The sequence below is a fragment of the Schistocerca piceifrons genome, chromosome X, assembly GCF_021461385.2.
Source record: "Schistocerca piceifrons isolate TAMUIC-IGC-003096 chromosome X, iqSchPice1.1, whole genome shotgun sequence".
In the NCBI taxonomy this organism is placed as follows: Eukaryota; Metazoa; Arthropoda; class Insecta; order Orthoptera; family Acrididae; genus Schistocerca; species Schistocerca piceifrons.
The window spans coordinates 371,224,072-371,241,300 of record NC_060149.1 but is presented as its reverse complement, the minus strand read 5'-3'; the positions used below and the strand labels follow the sequence as shown (position 1 = coordinate 371,241,300).

The 17,229-nt window shown below is 44.5% G+C and overlaps 1 protein-coding gene and 1 non-coding gene across 5 annotated transcripts in view; both read right to left on the bottom strand.

The window, feature by feature from the left end:
• The window catches only part of LOC124721359 (ATP-dependent helicase brm), a 439,280-nt gene that overhangs the window by 318,923 nt on the left and 103,128 nt on the right, over positions 1-17,229 (bottom strand). The gene's annotated exons all lie outside the window — the stretch shown is intronic.
• Trnat-ugu lies at positions 3,182-3,256 on the bottom strand. The gene has a single exon. It is a non-coding gene; the product is annotated as a tRNA-Thr (tRNA).

Sequence of the window (17,229 nt, the reverse complement as noted above, 5' to 3'; positions counted from 1 at the left end):
CTGCCAGATTCAATGCACTTACCCAGATTCTCAACACTCGAGTGCTTCCCCTCATCCTTGTGTCCGACAATGGGCCCCAAATTCTTGGTGAAGGCCTTTGAACAGTTCTGCAATGCCAATGGCATTAATTGCCTGTTTAGCCTGCCTTTTCACACATCCTCCAATGGTGAAGCAGAGGAACCCCAGATACAATATGACGGATGATGGGCACGTTCATACGGAGCAAGATATTAATGGATGCTGGCTACAGTCATGGCCACTCATGGGCAGCACCTAATCACGGATGGAAATTCCAAGGGGTTTGGAGAGTCAGCACACCAACCAACTCCACCTCCACTTATTGCCTGCTACACCATCAGTGGGTCACTCAGAGTTGGAGTGCCCACCGTTGTAAATTCCTAAACCACAGGGTTCAATTTCCACTCCAGGTCACTGTTGACAGTTTCCGTGGATATGGGTCTGGAGGCTGAGCCCTCACTGCAGCATCCATCCATTCAACCGTTATCTCCCACGTCGCCATTCAGGAAATTCTTGGTTCCTTCTCACAGCTGTCAGGCTCCTCCACTGAGACACCAACTATACCACAGGTTCACTTTCCAAAACATAGCACCTCAGTCTCTACACGCTTATTTCAGTGTGTGTGTGTGTGTGTGTGTGTGTGTGTGTGTGTGTGTGTGTGTGTGTGTGTGTGTGTGAGTGGGAGAGAGAGGGAGAGAGAGAGAGAGAGAGAGAGAGAGAGAGAGCGGGGGTTGGGGGGGGGGGGGGGGGGACTGCTGAAACAATGAATAGACGATAAGGTGTTGAATGTTCAAGCTTCATCACAAAACGTGGAGCTCACAGGCTTGATTACTATGTCAAGCAGTTTAGGTAGCAATCTGTGACAGATCTGATAATGAAGTACAATGCTGGTGCAGGCCAAGTGTTTCTGAGCACACTGTTCAGTGGCCATTATTGAACACATGGCTCCACAGAACATGACCCCTGTGTGTCACTGTGTTGACCCAATAAGATCATCAATTACAAGTGCAATGGGCACAAGACAGTCCAGAATGGATGGTGGACCAATAGAAAACTGTAGGCTAGTTGGATGAATCACATTTCTTGTTACACCATGTCAATGATTGTGCATGGATAGCACCATCATCAAGGCAAATGGCTGCTCAAAAAATGCACTTTGCCATGAATACAGACTTGTGGGGGCAATATTGTGCTATGGGGGACATTCAACCTGTGGTAGTGAACAAAGGCACCATGACAGATGTGGATTATGTGAACATCACTACAGACTACCTGCATTCTTTCATGCTCAACATCTTCCCCAATGGTGATTGGATTTTCCAGCAGGACAATAGTCCATGCTACATGGCCAGAATAGTGCTACAGTGGTTGAAGGATCATGACAGTAAACCCATACTGATGTCTCGGCTATCAAATTCACCTGGTATGAACTCGACAGAACACACATGGGATGCTATCAGGCATTAGCTTCATGACCAAAAACCACTGGCCCATAATTTATGGATATTGTGTGATCTGTGAATATATATACCTGGTGTCAAACACCTCCTGAAACCTAAGGACTTATTGAATCCGAGTTAGGCAAAAGTGCTGCTGTAATGTGCTTTATGTGTGGACCAACATGCTATTATGCAGGTGGTCACAAAGTCTGGGCTCATCTGTGTGTATGTATTAAATTTTAAACAAATATGTCACTCCCAATTGGCTGTCTGCCTTTAAGAAATCCGCCCTATTTTGCAAAGTTACTATTTTGTGCATATCATTACAAACGAAGTGCAGTGAGAGATGCTTAGGCTGTATGGAAAAGTCTGTGTATGTTTGGATAGAATGCATGGTTGCAATGATTATAAATACCAGACCACAATTTTGTTGGTGCTGATTGATATTGGTTAAGGTGTTTGTCACTCAAGTTGGTTCAAATGGCTCTGAGCACTATGGGACTTAACATCTATGGTCATCAGTCCCCTAGAACTTAGAACTACTTAAACCTAACTAACCTAAGGACAGCACACAACACCCAGCCATCACGAGGCAGAGAAAATCCCTGACCCCGCCGGGAATCGAACCCGGGAACCCGGGCGTGGGAAGCGAGAACGCTACCGCACGACCACGAGATGCGGGCGTCACTCAAGTCATTCATGTTTTCTCGCAGATATAATGTGTGCTGTGGAGGTATTTTTAAAAGTTTTAAGAAAATAATCATCTGGTCCTTTCCAACCAAACACATTACATAAATGAAAGATATTATAAAAACAGACTACAGTTATGCTGAATCCAAAAATTTGCCCATTCTGATCATGGCATTTTGACAAAGCATGTAAAAAGAAAATGTTGAAAGTGAACAGCTATGAAAAACAGTATATCTACAAATTACTGAAAACATTATTTGAGGAGAAAGAGGAAACTGTTTTCCAGAATGTTCAAACTTGCTTTAGCTACCCTAAAACCATACTGATGCCAGGCCATTTGGTCACTAATTTGAAAATCATCTGTTTCTTCTAGAGAATACTGGCATTCCTGTATGCCACACTAAATTCTAATATGCACCTGGAACATACTCATAGTGGCTTTAAACACAAATATAGGGAAGACAAAAACAACCAAATAGATCAGACAAAGCAATCCACATGACTGTGATACGCATAAGAGATAGGTCCTATGGCCCCCCATGAAACAAGCACCTTGCCACAGTGCGGTGAGGTGACTTGCTTCCTTCAACAATACAGACAGCCATCCTATATCAACCACATCAGAAGAGGGGCCAGAAGGCCAGACTTGAGATACGGTCTCTGAAGAGGGACATCAATCTTCTTAGTATTTCTAAGGGACCACAGTCTGGAAGATCAGTTTGGGTTCTGCGGAAATGTAGGGACATGTGAGGCTATACTGACCTTACGACATATCCTAGAAGAAGGATTAAAGAAAGGTAGCTTTTGTAGATTTAGAGAAAATTTTTGACTACTCTGATTGGAATACGCTCTTTAAATTCAAAAGGTAGGTGGGTTATAATACATAAAGGAGACATTATCTATGACTTGTACAGAAACCACGCAGCAGTTATAACAGAAAAAGGACATATATGAGAAGCGAAATTAGAATCATATTAATAACTTCAGCTGTTGATGGGTGTTGATATATATCAACAGGGACAGGTGAAAATGTGTGCCCTGACCGGGACTCGAACCCGGGATCTCCTGCTTACATGGCAGATGCTCTATCCATCTGAGCCACTGAGGGCACAGAGGATAGTGCGACTGCAGGGACTATTTTGTGGATGCCTCTCGGGAGACCCACATTCTCACCCCAACACCTTGTATTCCACGAATAATGAGTGTGTTGGGGTGGGACACTACAAATGTAGTGTGTGGACATACAAGGTGAGAATGTGGGCCTCGCGAGAGGCATGCGCGAAATAGTCCCTGCAGTCGCACTATCTTCTGTGCCCTCACAGGCTCAGATGGACAGAGTGTCTGTCATGTAAGCAGGAGATCCCAGGTTCGAGTCCTGGTCGGGGCACACATTTTCACCTGTCCCCGTTGATATATACCAACGTCCGTCAACAGCTGAAGGTATTAATAGAATTCTAATTTCGTTGTAGACAGCTGCAGGTCATCAATGGTGTCTAAGAACAGACACCATATGAATATAAGTATAAATGAGAAGCAGTGGTTGAGAAGGGAGTGAGACAAGGTTGTAGCCTATCCCCAATGCTATTCAACATGTAAAGGAAAACTGGGAGAAATTCATAAAGGGAATTAAAGTTAAGGAAGAATAAGAAATAAAAAATTTCAGGTTTGCTGCTGTTACTGCAATTCTGTGAGAGATGGCAAAGAGTACTAGTCAGAGAGTAGCTGCAACAGAAAGAACAGTTTTTCTTAAGGAGAGAAATTTGTTAGTTTCGAATACAAATTTAAGTGTCTGGGAATCTTCTGTGAAGGTAACACAACCTCGTATGGAAGAGAAACATGGACGATAAACAGTTAAGGCACAAAGAGAACATCAATTTCTGAAATATGGTGCTACACGAGAATGCTGAAGGTTAGATGGGTATATCAGATATCTGATGAGAAGGTACTGAATCGAAGTAGGAAAGAATGAAATTTATGGTATAGCTTGACTAAAAGAAGGGATGGACTGATAGGAAACAGTTTGCTACTGGAGTGAAGTATGAGGGGTTTGTATACGGATATCAATGCTTTACTACTGTAAGCATAATGAGATTTTCACTCTGCAGTGGAGTGTGCGCTGATACGAAACTTCCTGGCAGATTAAAACTGTGTGCCGGACCAAGACTCAAACTCGGGACCTTTGCCTTTCGTGAGCAAGTGCTCTACCAACTGAGCTACCCAAGCACGACTCACGCCCCGTCCTCACAGCTTTACTTCTGCCAGTACCTCGTCTCCTACTTTCCAAACCTTACAGAAGCTCTCCTGCAAAACTTGCAGAACTAGCACTCCTGAAAGAAAGGATATTGTGGAGACATGGCTTAGCCACAGCCTGGGCAATGTTTCCAGAATTAGATTTTCACTCTGCAGCGGAGTGTGCGCTGATATGAAACTTCATGGCAGATTAAAACTGTGTGCCGGACCGAGGCTCGAAGTTTGGAAAGTAGGAGACGAGGTACTGGCAGAGGTAAAGCTGTGAGGATGGGGCGTGAGTCGTGCTTGGGTAGCTCAGTTGGTAGAGCACTTGCCCGCGAAAGGCAAAGGTCCCGAGTTCGAGTCTCGGTCCGGCACACAGTTTTAATCTGCCAGGAAGTTTTACTGTAAGCATGTTCAAATGTCTTTCAACTGAAGGCCACAACAAAAGCAGAGCTTCAGTGATAGATTGTCCACACTTTGAAATGTCACATGGCAAGCAAACTGACTTTTCTTTAAGAGTCACATACTTTGACTATTCAAGTCTGAGGAAACTATTACTTGCAGGTGATTAGTCTGTGTAGAGCCATCACTCAACAAAAAGGAAAAGTACACTGTCAGCAATAAAATATGCAAAACTGCGATCATAGCCTGCAGTGCACTGAATGTATGACAAAGATGTATTCATAGTTTTCTAACTGTTTTGATTCATTAATGTAATGCATCAGATATAAATAAATTCATCTTATAATTAAGCCACCCTCAAACATCACCAGAGACAAAACCAAACCAGCAGAAAACAATCTCAAACAATTGAGGGTGCAATGTCAAGATGAACCCCAACGTCATCAGAAACCTCATAGACATAGATAGAAGCAAATTAAAGTTATTGGAAATGTTCCAAGATATACCTGCAACAGCTGTATCCAAGAAGACATTCAGATCATTCAGCATAACATTAAATCTATTTTTTATTATACTGAAGCCCAAAAATAAAAATAAATGGTCCTGTCAAACCAAAAGCAATGGTGTCAAAAGAGGCAAAATTGGAATCACGTAGTAAGCTGTTGAATTTCAACCACTGAACAGTTGTGAATCTCTGTCCTGTATTCATCTTTCAGAAAGTTATTTCTGTTGAAGTGGAAATTTCTGATAACTCCATTGAATATTTTTTTAAAATTATTACAGAATAAGTGTAGACACAATACAGTATTACCCCAAGGTATCTCAAATATTGTGGGGAAAATTGAATACGTACTAATTTTCCATTCCTTTAATAGTACTACTTTGATGTAACTATTATTTAAAATGCATTTACCATACGATGTTTCCCAAGTTAAGATCATAAATATAAAGGAACATCACAGTTTCTACAGTAACATGATGTTCCTTTCTTTACATTTCCTATCCTTTTGTGCCTCTAATGCACAAGGAAGTACAAATTAGTATTACTGATTATTTTTTTTTTTTTTTTTTTTTTTTTTTGCAATTGGTTACTAAAACCCACATATAAGTCTACATCTATAGTCTGTAAACCACTCTGAGGTGTGTGGCAAAGGCTACTTGCAATAGGAACATTTCTTAGGGCATATTCCCATTGAAATTATATATGGAGCACTGATGAAGCAAAGTATGTCACTTGCCATCCCTACAAATTGTTACATCCAGGTATTTTCATGAGTTTATTGATTCAAATTGTGAGTAATTGTTATTGTTGTCACAGGATATCACTTTTATTTTATTTTGCGAAGCACATAATTTACATTTCTTGCTATTTAAAGTGAGTAGTCAATTTTTGCACTGCTTTGAAATATTATCAAGATCTGACAGAATATTTGTGTGGAAGCTATCAGATAAATGAATCATCTGTGAAAAATATTAGGTTATTATTAATATTGTCTGCCAGGTCAGTAACACACAACATGAACACCAAGGGACTCAATATGCTTTCCTAGTGTACACCTGAGGTTACTCCTACATGTGATGTGAGGAAAGTGAAAATTGGGAGATTCTGTGATAGATACTATGGTCTCTGTGTGTGTGTGTGTGTGTGTGTGTGTGTGTGTGTGTGTGTGTGTGTGTGTGTGTGAGGGAGGGAGGGAGGGAGGGAGGGAGGGAGGGAGAGCTTGGTGTTTGTTTGCTTTATTTTCTTACTCACTTTCCTGGTGTTTTCAGAACATTTCACTATTCAGTTGTCAGATGTGGACCTCAAAGATTCAATGAATGTGGAAAAGGGAACTGCTGAGAAATGATTTAGGAACGATCCCATGCCACCAGGGAACTATCATTTCCCATCACAGGAGCAAAGAACTGGAAATGCAGTCAGGAAAAGGCTCAAGATTCGTTGTGAAACAAAACACATTGATTTGCAGCCACTCAGCATGGGATCAGCACTGTAGCCTGGCATATAGCATGCACACATGCAGGTCCAACCAACTGATCAGTTACAACACAGCAAACTACAATATCAAAAGCACAAGAACCATTTAAAACATCACAGAGATTTGTCACAGCAGGCAGTACACTATGGCCAGTTTATTGTGTCACATGAAAACTATTATAACCACATTCCACAAGGCACCTTAAGATGTTCATAGTTCAGGTAAAACTATTATTTCCCTGATTTCCAGATCAACTCATGAATTATGTGCAGGAGAAACAATTGTTGGCAAACCTCTGTATAAGCTAGAATTTCTATGAGTTTACTGTTTTGGTTATGTTCCCTATATATACATAATATATTACTTGATTCTTTTTGGAAAGAGCATTTTTAGAATTTTAACTTTAAACCCCTCTATGATGCACAACACCTCTCTTGTACCTTCTGTCACCAAAGTTGGATGAGCATTTCTATGCTCACTAAAAACTACTCACTGCTAAACTGACTAACTAAAACCATGATGAAATTTGCTATTCTTCTTTGGATCACCACTATTAACACTGTTTTTATTTGGATAATCCCTATCTTCTCTAATAATACAAATTGGTAGTGTCTTGAGACTTTCCTTTGTATTCTACGAATATCAATTTGCCTATCCTGCAAATACTTTTCTGTAGTTATTTCCCTTCACGTCACTCATGATGCACACTCTCAGATATTTACAATTGTAATTGTTTCCAGTGACTGATCACCAATTGCGTGATTAAATGGTAATGGGTCTTTCTGCCTATTTGTGCACTATGTTGCTTCATACAATACAACCTTGGGGTACAGCAAAAGTTCCATTCAGATCTGATGATTATAACCTATTAAGATCAATGTACTAAGTTCTATCAGCTAGAAAGTCTTCAATTTAATCACAAAGCTGGTCTGATATTCCATAAGTTTGTAGTTGTATCATACCTACATCTACATCAGTATTCTGCAATCCACCTGATGGTGTGTGGTGGAGGATACTTCTGGTACTACTAACTGATCCTCCCTTCCCTGTTCCATTCGCAAATGGTGCATGGGTAGAATTATTGTCAATAAGCCTCTGTATTAGCTCCTATTTATTGAATTACAGCCCTGTGATCATTTCGAGAGATGTATGTGGGAGGAAATAATATGTTATCTGACTCTTCCTGGACAGCACTCTCTCGAAATTTCAATAGTGAACCTCTCCATCATTCACAATGGCTCTCTTGTAGCATCTGCCACTGGAGTTTGCTGAGCATCTCTGCAATGCTCTCATGCCAACTAAATGATTTTGGTGGATGAAATACACTTCCTAAAGATTCTCCCTATGAATCTACGTCTTGCATCTATTTTTCCTACTATCTGTTTTATGTGGTCATTCAACTTAAAGGTCACTCCAGATAGATAATCCTTGATATTTTACAGTGGCTACTGTTTCCAGCAATTTGTCATCAACAGTGTAGTTGTACAGTAGTAGACTTCTTTTCTTATGTAAGTGCAATATATTAAATTTATTTACATTCATGGTCAACTGCCAGTCTCTGTACCATTCATAATTCCTCTGCAGGCCCTTCTGCAAATTATTACTGCCTTCTGACATAGCTTCCTTCTCATAGACAACTGTATCATTTGCAAACAGCCTTGAAGAGCTTCTGATGCATTCTACTAGATCATTTATATACAGTACATTGCAAACAGTAACAGTCCTATCACACTTCCTTTGGGCATGCCTGAAACTACATTTACATCTGTCAATTTTGTTCCACTTAAAATGATGTGTTGAGTTCTAGCTGCAAGGAAGTTTTGAATCCAGTAGCAAATCTGCTCTGATACTCAGTAAGCTCTCATTTTTTTTTTCAATAAACGGCACTGCTGGACAGTGTCAAATGCCTTCCTGAAATCAAGAGAGGTGGCATCTACATATACACTCTGCAAGCCACTGTATGGTGCATGATGGAGGGTACACTGTACCACTAATAGTCATTTCCTCTCCCATTCCACTCGCAAATACAGCGAGGGAAAAATGAATATCTATATGCCTTGGTATATGCCCTAATTTCTCTTATCTTAAAGGTCATTACACAAAATGCACATTGGCAGCAGTACTATCATTCTGAAGTCAGCTTCAAATGCTGGTTCTCTAAATTTTCTGAATAGTGTCCCCCAAAAAGAATATCACCTTCCCTTCCACGATTCCCATTTGAGTTCTCGAGGCATCTCCACAATACCTGCCTGTTATTCGAAGTAACCGGTAACAAATCCAGCAGCCTGACTCTTAATTGCTTCGATGTCTTCCTTCAGTCCAACCCTGTGGGAATCCCACACTTGAGTAGTACTCAAAAACGAGTTGCATTAATGTCCTACATGCAGTCTCCTTTACAGATGAACCCCATGTTCCTAAAATTTTCCCAATAAACTGAAGTTGACAATTCACCTTCCCTACCACTAACCTTATGTGCTGGTTCCATTTCATATTGCTCTGCAACATTATGCCTCAATCTTTAATGGATGTAGCTGTGTCAAGCAGCACACTACCAACGCTTTATTCAAACATTATGGAATTGCTTTTCTTACTTGTATTAACTTACATTTTTCTATATGCAGAGCTAGCTGCCGTTCATCGCATCAACTAGAAATTGTGTCATTTGCAAACAGCCACAGACTGCTGCTCACCCTGTCTGTCAGGATCATTCATGTATATAGAGAATACAAGCAGTCCTATCACACTACCCTGAGGCCCTCCTGACAATACCTTTGACTCTGATGAAGAATCACCACTAAGGACGACATAATGGGTCCCATTACTGTCTTCGGGCCACTCGCATATCTGGGAACCTGCTCTGTATGCTCATACCTTTGTTAACAGACTGCAGTGGGGCACTGTGTCAAAGCTTTTTGGAAATCCAGGCATATGGAATCTGCCTGTTCCCCTTCATCCATAGTTTGTAGGATATCATTTGAGAAGAGGGCAAGCTGAGTTTTGCACAAGTGATGTTTTCTAAAATCCTGCTGATTTGTGGTCAGAAGCTTTTCTGTCTCAAGGTTGGTTGGTTGGTTTAGGGGTTTGATGGGGGCTAAACATTGAGGTCATCAGTCCCCAGTTAAAAACAGACATACTTGTAAAAGGCCTCTACAGTAAAAGCGTAACCTCTGCACCCAGAGGGAGGGAACACCAAGGGGTACAGAGCTAAAATGAACACTGCAATAACGCAAAATAGAGGACACTTAAAAGGACCAGAGCAAATAGTTGACTAGAGTAAAACAGACTACAGTGGTTGATGGGTCAGGTAAAAGGTCAACCACTCAACTACAAACTAAGAACCTCCAGCTGAAAAGCGTTGATAGAGTACCAACACAACTTGTTACCATAAAAGACACTATTTTGGTATCTACGTCACAATTAAAAGTCGCTGGAGTGGGTGTAGCCTGAGAAATCATGCGAGAGCGCCCACACTAGAGTGAGTGATAAAACCCAGCTGCACAGATAAAACGTACAACTGAGTCAGCTATAGAGGCATCGTCACCGAGAATTAAAGGAAGTGTAGCTGGTAAAGTAAAGGACTGCCGCAAGGGCGCTAAAAGGGGGCAGTCCATCAGAAGATGGACCACTGTCAGCCCTGCATCACAGCGACACTTGGGTTGGTTCTCACGACGAAGGGGATAGCTGTGGGTCAACCACGTATGTCCAATTCAGAGACGGCAGAGAACAAACTGAGTCCCTACGAGTGCCCCTCAAGGATGATTTCCATACGGCCGTGGACAACTTGACCATGTGGAGCTTATTTGGCGTGTTCAAGACAAACCATTCAGAGCTCCAGACATCGTGGACCTTGCGATGTAGGAATTTCCATGAAACCAAGCTCCAGCGGTGGCAAAGTGGTGGCCTGCTTGGCCAACCGATCGACACGTTCATTTCCTGGAATGCCGATGTGGCCCGGGGTCCACACAAACGTCGCTGAACGACCGCACTCGGCGAGAGCAGAAACAGCATCTTGAATACCGCGCACCAAAGGGTCCCGAGAGAAACACTGGTTGAGTGCTTGCAATCCGCTCAGGTAGTCACTGCATATTACAAATGACTCCCCCACGCAGGAGGAAAGGTGAGCGAGTGCATGATAAAGAGCAACCAGCTCTGCAGTGAAAACACTGCTCCCACAAGGCAGGGAATGCTGCTCAACGTAGTCACCGTGGATGAAAGCAAACCCAGTGCATTCATCGACCACAGAACCATCGGTGTAGACTACATTTGCATCGCGAAATGAGGCAAGAAGAGCCAGGAATTGTTGACGAAGACTGCCAAGTGGAACGGAGGACTTGGAGTTGCAGGACAAATCCAAGCAAAGCTGCAAGCGAGGGAGGGACCAAGGAGGGGTAGAAGAAGAGGGCCGAAAGGATGGAGAAAGCGGAAAGGACTCCAGTGATGAGAGAAGGGAACAAACGCGAACTGCGATCGGGAGACCCGACCTAGGCCGCAGTCGTGGGGAGGGGAGTGCAGAAGATGGAAAAAGGAGCCTGCAGTTTGGGTGGTCAGGCAAGGCATGGACGCGGGCGATGTATGACGCAAGAAACTGTTGTCGGCGGGATCGTAGGGGAGGGATTCCAGCTTCTACAAGAAGGCGTCACCGGACTAGTGCGGAAGGCACCTGTCGCCAGTCTGACACCACAATGGAGAATCGGGTCGAGGATCTGCAACATTGAAGGTGCAGCTGAGTCGTACGCCACGCTCCCGTAGTGGAGACGGGACTGGACTAAGGCCTTATAGAGCTGTAGGAGGGTTGTTTGTGCAGCCCCCCAAACGGTGTGGCTGAGGCAGCGAAGGATGTTGAGGTGCCACCAGCACCGTTGTTTAAGCTCTCGAAGATGAGGTGTCCAAGTGAGCTGAGCATCAAACAGCATGTCAAGGAAGCAATGCATCTCCTCAATATGAAGGAGTTCATTGGCAAGGTAGAGCTCTGGATGGAGGTGGACCGTTCGACGACGACAGAAATGCATCACTCGGGTCTTAGAGGTTGAGAACTGAAAACCATGGTTGGATGCCCAAAAATGTGCCTAACGGGTAGCTCCCTCCAGCCACCATTCAGCGACACTGATGCTTGGGGAACTGTAATAAAGACAAAAGTCATCGGTGTATAGAGAGGAACAGACTGATGAGCCCACCGCAGACGCAAGACCATTAATCGCCACCAAAACGAGGGGAACACTGAGAACTGAGCCCTGCGGGACACCATTCTCCTGAATATGAGCAGAGCTAAAATACGTGCCAACTCTTACCCAAAAGGAGCGATTGGAGAGAAAATTCCATAAAAAGATCGGAAGTTGACCCCGTAAGCCCCATTCGTGCAGCGTAGCAAGGATATGATGGTGCCAGGTGGTATCTTACGCCTTCCGAAGATCAAAGAAAACAGCAACTAGACGTTCTCGCCGAGTAAAAGCTGTACGAATAGCCGACTCTAGCGAGACTAAATTGTCGATCACTGAGCGGCCCTGACGGAAGCCCCCCTGTTGCTGGGCTAGGACGCCCCGAGCTTCGAGGATCCACATGAGCCGCCGACTCACCATCCATTACAGGAGTTTGCACATAACGTTGGTAAGGCTGATAGGGCGATAGCTATTAACCACCATCGGATCTGCATCAGGTTTCAGCAACAGGATGGTAACGCTATCCTACCAACGAGTTGGGAAAATGCCCTCCATCCAGATGCGGTTAAACACGACGAGTAATTCACCCTGACAGTGCGCCGACAGACGGCGAAGAAACTGGTTGTGAATTCGGTCTGGAGTTGGAGAGGTATCGGGGCAAGCTGTAAGGGTACTTTGGAACTCCCATATACTAAACGGGGCATTGTATCGTTCCCAACGGTGCGTGCGAAACAACAACTGCGTATGCTCAACCTGCTCTTTAATGGTGCGGAATTCTGCGCTGTAGCCTGCTGTCGCGGAAATACAAGCGAAGTACTCTGCCAGATGTTCGGCGATGGCGATTGGGTCAGTACAAACTGTTCCCCGAAGAGAAAGGCAAGGGACAGACGCATGAGGGCGAAAGCCAAAAATGCGCCGAACCTGCGACCACACCTGAGATGGCGAGGTGCGAGAACCTACGGTGGCAACATATCGTTCCCAGCAGTCATGTTTGCTCCACTGGATTAACCGCCAAGCCCGGGCCCGCAGCCATAAAAGGCAACAAGATTCACTAGGAAAGGACTGTCTCAAGGAAGTTTACTGTATTTGAACTCATAAAATGTTCAAGAATTCTACAACAAACCAATGTTAAGGATATGGTCCCCTTCTTCTATACATCCGAGAATTCAAGAAATACACTCCTGGAAATTGAAATAAGAACACCATGAATTCATTGTCCCAGGAAGGGGAAACTTTATTGACACATTCCTGGGGTCAGATACATCACATGATCACACTAACAGAACCACAGGCACATAGACACAGGCAACAGAGCATGCACAATGTCGGCACTAGTACAGTGTATATCCACCTTTCGCAGGAATGCAGGCTGCTATTCTCCCGTGGAGACGATCGTAGAGATGCTGGATGTAGTCCTGTGGAACAGCTTGCCATGCCATTTCCACCTGGCGCCTCACTTGGACCAGCGTTCGTGCTGGACGTGCAGACCGCGTGAGACGACGCTTCATCCAGTCCCAAACATGCTCAATGGGGGACAGATCCGGAGATCTTGCTGGCCAGGGTAGTTGATGTACACCTTCTAGAGCACGTTGGGTGGCACGGGATACATGCGGACGTGCATTGTCCTGTTGGAACAACAAGTTCCCTTGCCGGTCTAGGAATGGTAGAACGATGGGTTCGACGACGGTTTGGATGTACTGTGCACTATTCAGTGTCCCCTCGACGATCACCAGTGGTGTACGGCCAGTGTAGGAGATAGCTCCCCACACCATGATGCCGGGTGTTGGCCCTGTGTGCCTCGGTCGTATGCAGTCCTGATTGTGGCGCTCACCTGCACGGCGCCAAACACGCATACGACCATCATTGGCACCAAGGCAGAAGCGACTCTCATCGCTGAAGACGACACGTCTCCATTCGTCCCTCCACTCACGCCTGTCGCGACACCACTGGAGGCGGGCTGCACGATGTTGGGGCGTGAGCGGAAGACGGCCTAACGGTGTGCGGGACCGTAGCCCAGCTTCATGGAGACGGTTGCGAATGGTCCTCGGCGATATCCCAGGAGCAACAGTGTCCCTAATTTGCTGGGAAGTGGCGGTGCGGTCCCCTACGGCACTGCGTAGGATCCTACGGTCTTGGCGTGCATCCGTGCGTCGTTGCGGTCCGGTCCCAGGTCGACGGGCACGTGCACCTTCCGCCGACCACTGGCGACAACATCGATGTACTGTGGAGACCTCACGCCCCACGTGTTGAGCAATTCGGCGGTACGTCCACCCGGCCTCCCGCATGCCCACTATACGCCCTCGCTCAAAGTCCGTCAACTGCACATACGGTTCACGTCCACGCTGTCGCGGCATGCTACCAGTGTTAAAGACTGCGATGGAGCTCCGTATGCCACGGCAAACTGGCTGACACTGACGGCGGCGGTGCACAAATGCTGCGCAGCTAGCGCCATTCGACGGCCAACACCGCGGTTCCTGGTGTGTCCGCTGTGCCGTGCGTGTGATCATTGCTTGTACAGCCCTCTCGCAGTGTCCGGAGCAAGTATGGTGGGTCTGACACACCGGTGTCAATGTGTTCTTTTTTCCATTTCCAGGAGTGTACAACATTAACCTGGATGCTGCTATCTATCGCCTTCTGGATTTCATGGACAAACACAATGAGCTTGAGTTTCACAAATTTCAGATCAGCGCGATTTCATGTTAACATCTATAGAGAATGTTTTCATTCTTCATCTCCAACAACCCTTTTAGGAAACATTTTCCCATGTGTTAACTTGCTTGGTACTCACAAGCCACAGTATACATACAGCAGAGCGATACATTTTTTGTATTTGATAGACAAGGGCCTTTCTTCCATTGCAGTTGTATTGATGACATTTGAATCCAGGACAATTGTATAAATTCTGCGCTTGGTCAAGCCATTCTATATAACAAGGAATTTGCATTAATCGCTAAACCATCGCTTGAAACGTAAACTTCAGAGCAGAGACACTGTGATCATTAATCCAGTCCTGGGCCGCTGTTGTGAGAAATGGATCTCCCTGCTATGACAAGGACACAGTAATTTGGATGCTCAGCAGAGCAATAAGTATGTATCACATTGTTAAGCAGCCACTTTTGATGCCTGATCGGTAGTGAAAGGACTTCAGCCTGTGAGAGTAGGCTGTTTACACAGCTGGTCAGAAAGGCTTCTTTCACAAGTTGGATCCACGATGGTGAATCAGGTCCAGCATCCACAATGCTGAAAGTGATGTCAAGCTATATGCCAGATCTTCATAATCAATACTGGGCAGGATCAAAGCTCTGTAAGGTTGCAAGAGTATAGAGCAGTCTGCAGCCCAGCTGTTGTTACTGAGACAGTGAAGTGTATTAAGGTATGAACAGCGCATTCACTTAAGTTGGTGAAGATAGGGAAGTCACCTGAAGCAGGTATCAAAGACAAGTCCAAGGAAGTGATGAGCCTCCACTAATTTGAGCAATTGGTCATCGAGATAGGTTTCTGGTTGTGGATGGACAGTACGATGGCAACAGAAGTGCTTGACGCATGTCTTGGTGGCTGAAAACCGGAAGCCATGGGTGAGAGCCAAGGACTACACTTTTTGTAGCACACACTGCAGTCAGTGTTCAACATCAACAGTGGAGGAGCAATGGTAAATGCAAAAATCGTTAGCATACAGGGAGAGTGACACTGTAGATCCCACAGCAGAAGCTAAGTCCATTGATAGCCATCAGAAGAAGGCACACACTCCATGCAGAGAGACCTGTGGGACCCTATTTTCTCATATGAGGGACGGGGAGGGTACTGCGGAAAGCACCAGTTTGAACCTGGAAAGTACAGTGTGACTAGAAGTTCTGAACAAACATCAGAAGCAGGTCCCACAGATCCCACTCATGTAGGGTAACAAGGGTGTGATGATGTCATGTGGTGTCATAAGCCTTCTGCAAGTAAAAGAAGACAGTGATAATGTTTCGATGATGAGCAAAAGCTGACCAAATAGCAGACCCCTGGCAGACCAGACTGACAGTAGTAGAATGGCTTTGGCTAAAACTACTCTGGGATGGAGTCAAAAGACCCTGAGACTCAAAGTGCCAACACAGCCCCCAGATCACCATATGTTTGAGCAACATGCAGAGAACATTAGTGAGATTAATTGAGTGTGAGCTGACCATCTCAAGGAGGTGGTTTACTCATTTACAGTACTGAAATGATCGCACTTCCTTACCATTGAGATGGGAACTCACCCTCACTCTAAATATGGTTGAAAATGGCAAGGACGTTGCATTGGCAATCCACTGATAGGTGTTTGAGCATTTGGCTGTGGATGCGGTCTGACCCTGGAGCTGTGTCACGTCAAAGGGCAAGGGCACTGTGGGAAACCTCTCACACCAAATGGAGCATTTTCTGGTTCCAGGTGACATACAGTAAAAGATAAGTGAATTTGCTCCACCCGCTGTTGGATGACAGGAAATGTAGGCTGATAATTATCAGGCACAAAACCTCAAGCATAATGCATAGGAAAATGTTTGGCAATAGCATCTGGGAGACAACAGGTACATCTGTCGTGGGGGGGGGGGTCTACAGAGCATTGAATCTTTGGCCAAACCTGCGAAGGAGGGGTATGTGGTCCAATGGTAATAACATAACATTCCCAACATTAACGTTTCTGTCATTTTATTAGGTGGTGGACCCAGTCACAAAGCCATTTTGATGATGATACTTACGGCATTGGAGAGCCCAATATCAGTCCTCCAAAAGCAGTGTGATAACAACTGCAAAACCTGGGCATAGCTCAACTAACTGTAAGACTCCAACTTGCAATGGGCTACAACAAACTTCTATCTGGCTCAGTACGAATGATGGCGGTCTATAGTACTTCCCCGGCAAGAGTCCTGATATAATTTCATTCCTTGTTGCGATATCAATCCAGAATGGCATAACAGGCATAAAAAAAAATTAAGCTGCCCCAGCCAGAGGTAGGTTTGAACACCACAGAGCTTTAATACGCATACTCCTGTTGTGATATGCACTTGGCCTCCTACAACCACTGAACTGACGTAGCCAGACAGTTATAAATGGTCCTGCAGTTTAACACAGACTCCAAACCACAATGCAATTTGATGTTCTTTCAGAGAAAAAAAAATCACTGCTAGAAATGAAAGTAAGGTTAAGTGATTGAAAAAATTCTTGGACTGACCAAGGATTAAACCACAAATCTTTGGATTTGTGCTTTGTTAAAATCCTTGCAGGTGTAGTGCATCATTTCGTAAAACACTTAAAGTAAAATAATAAAATGACTGCCATTTCAGCCATACTGCA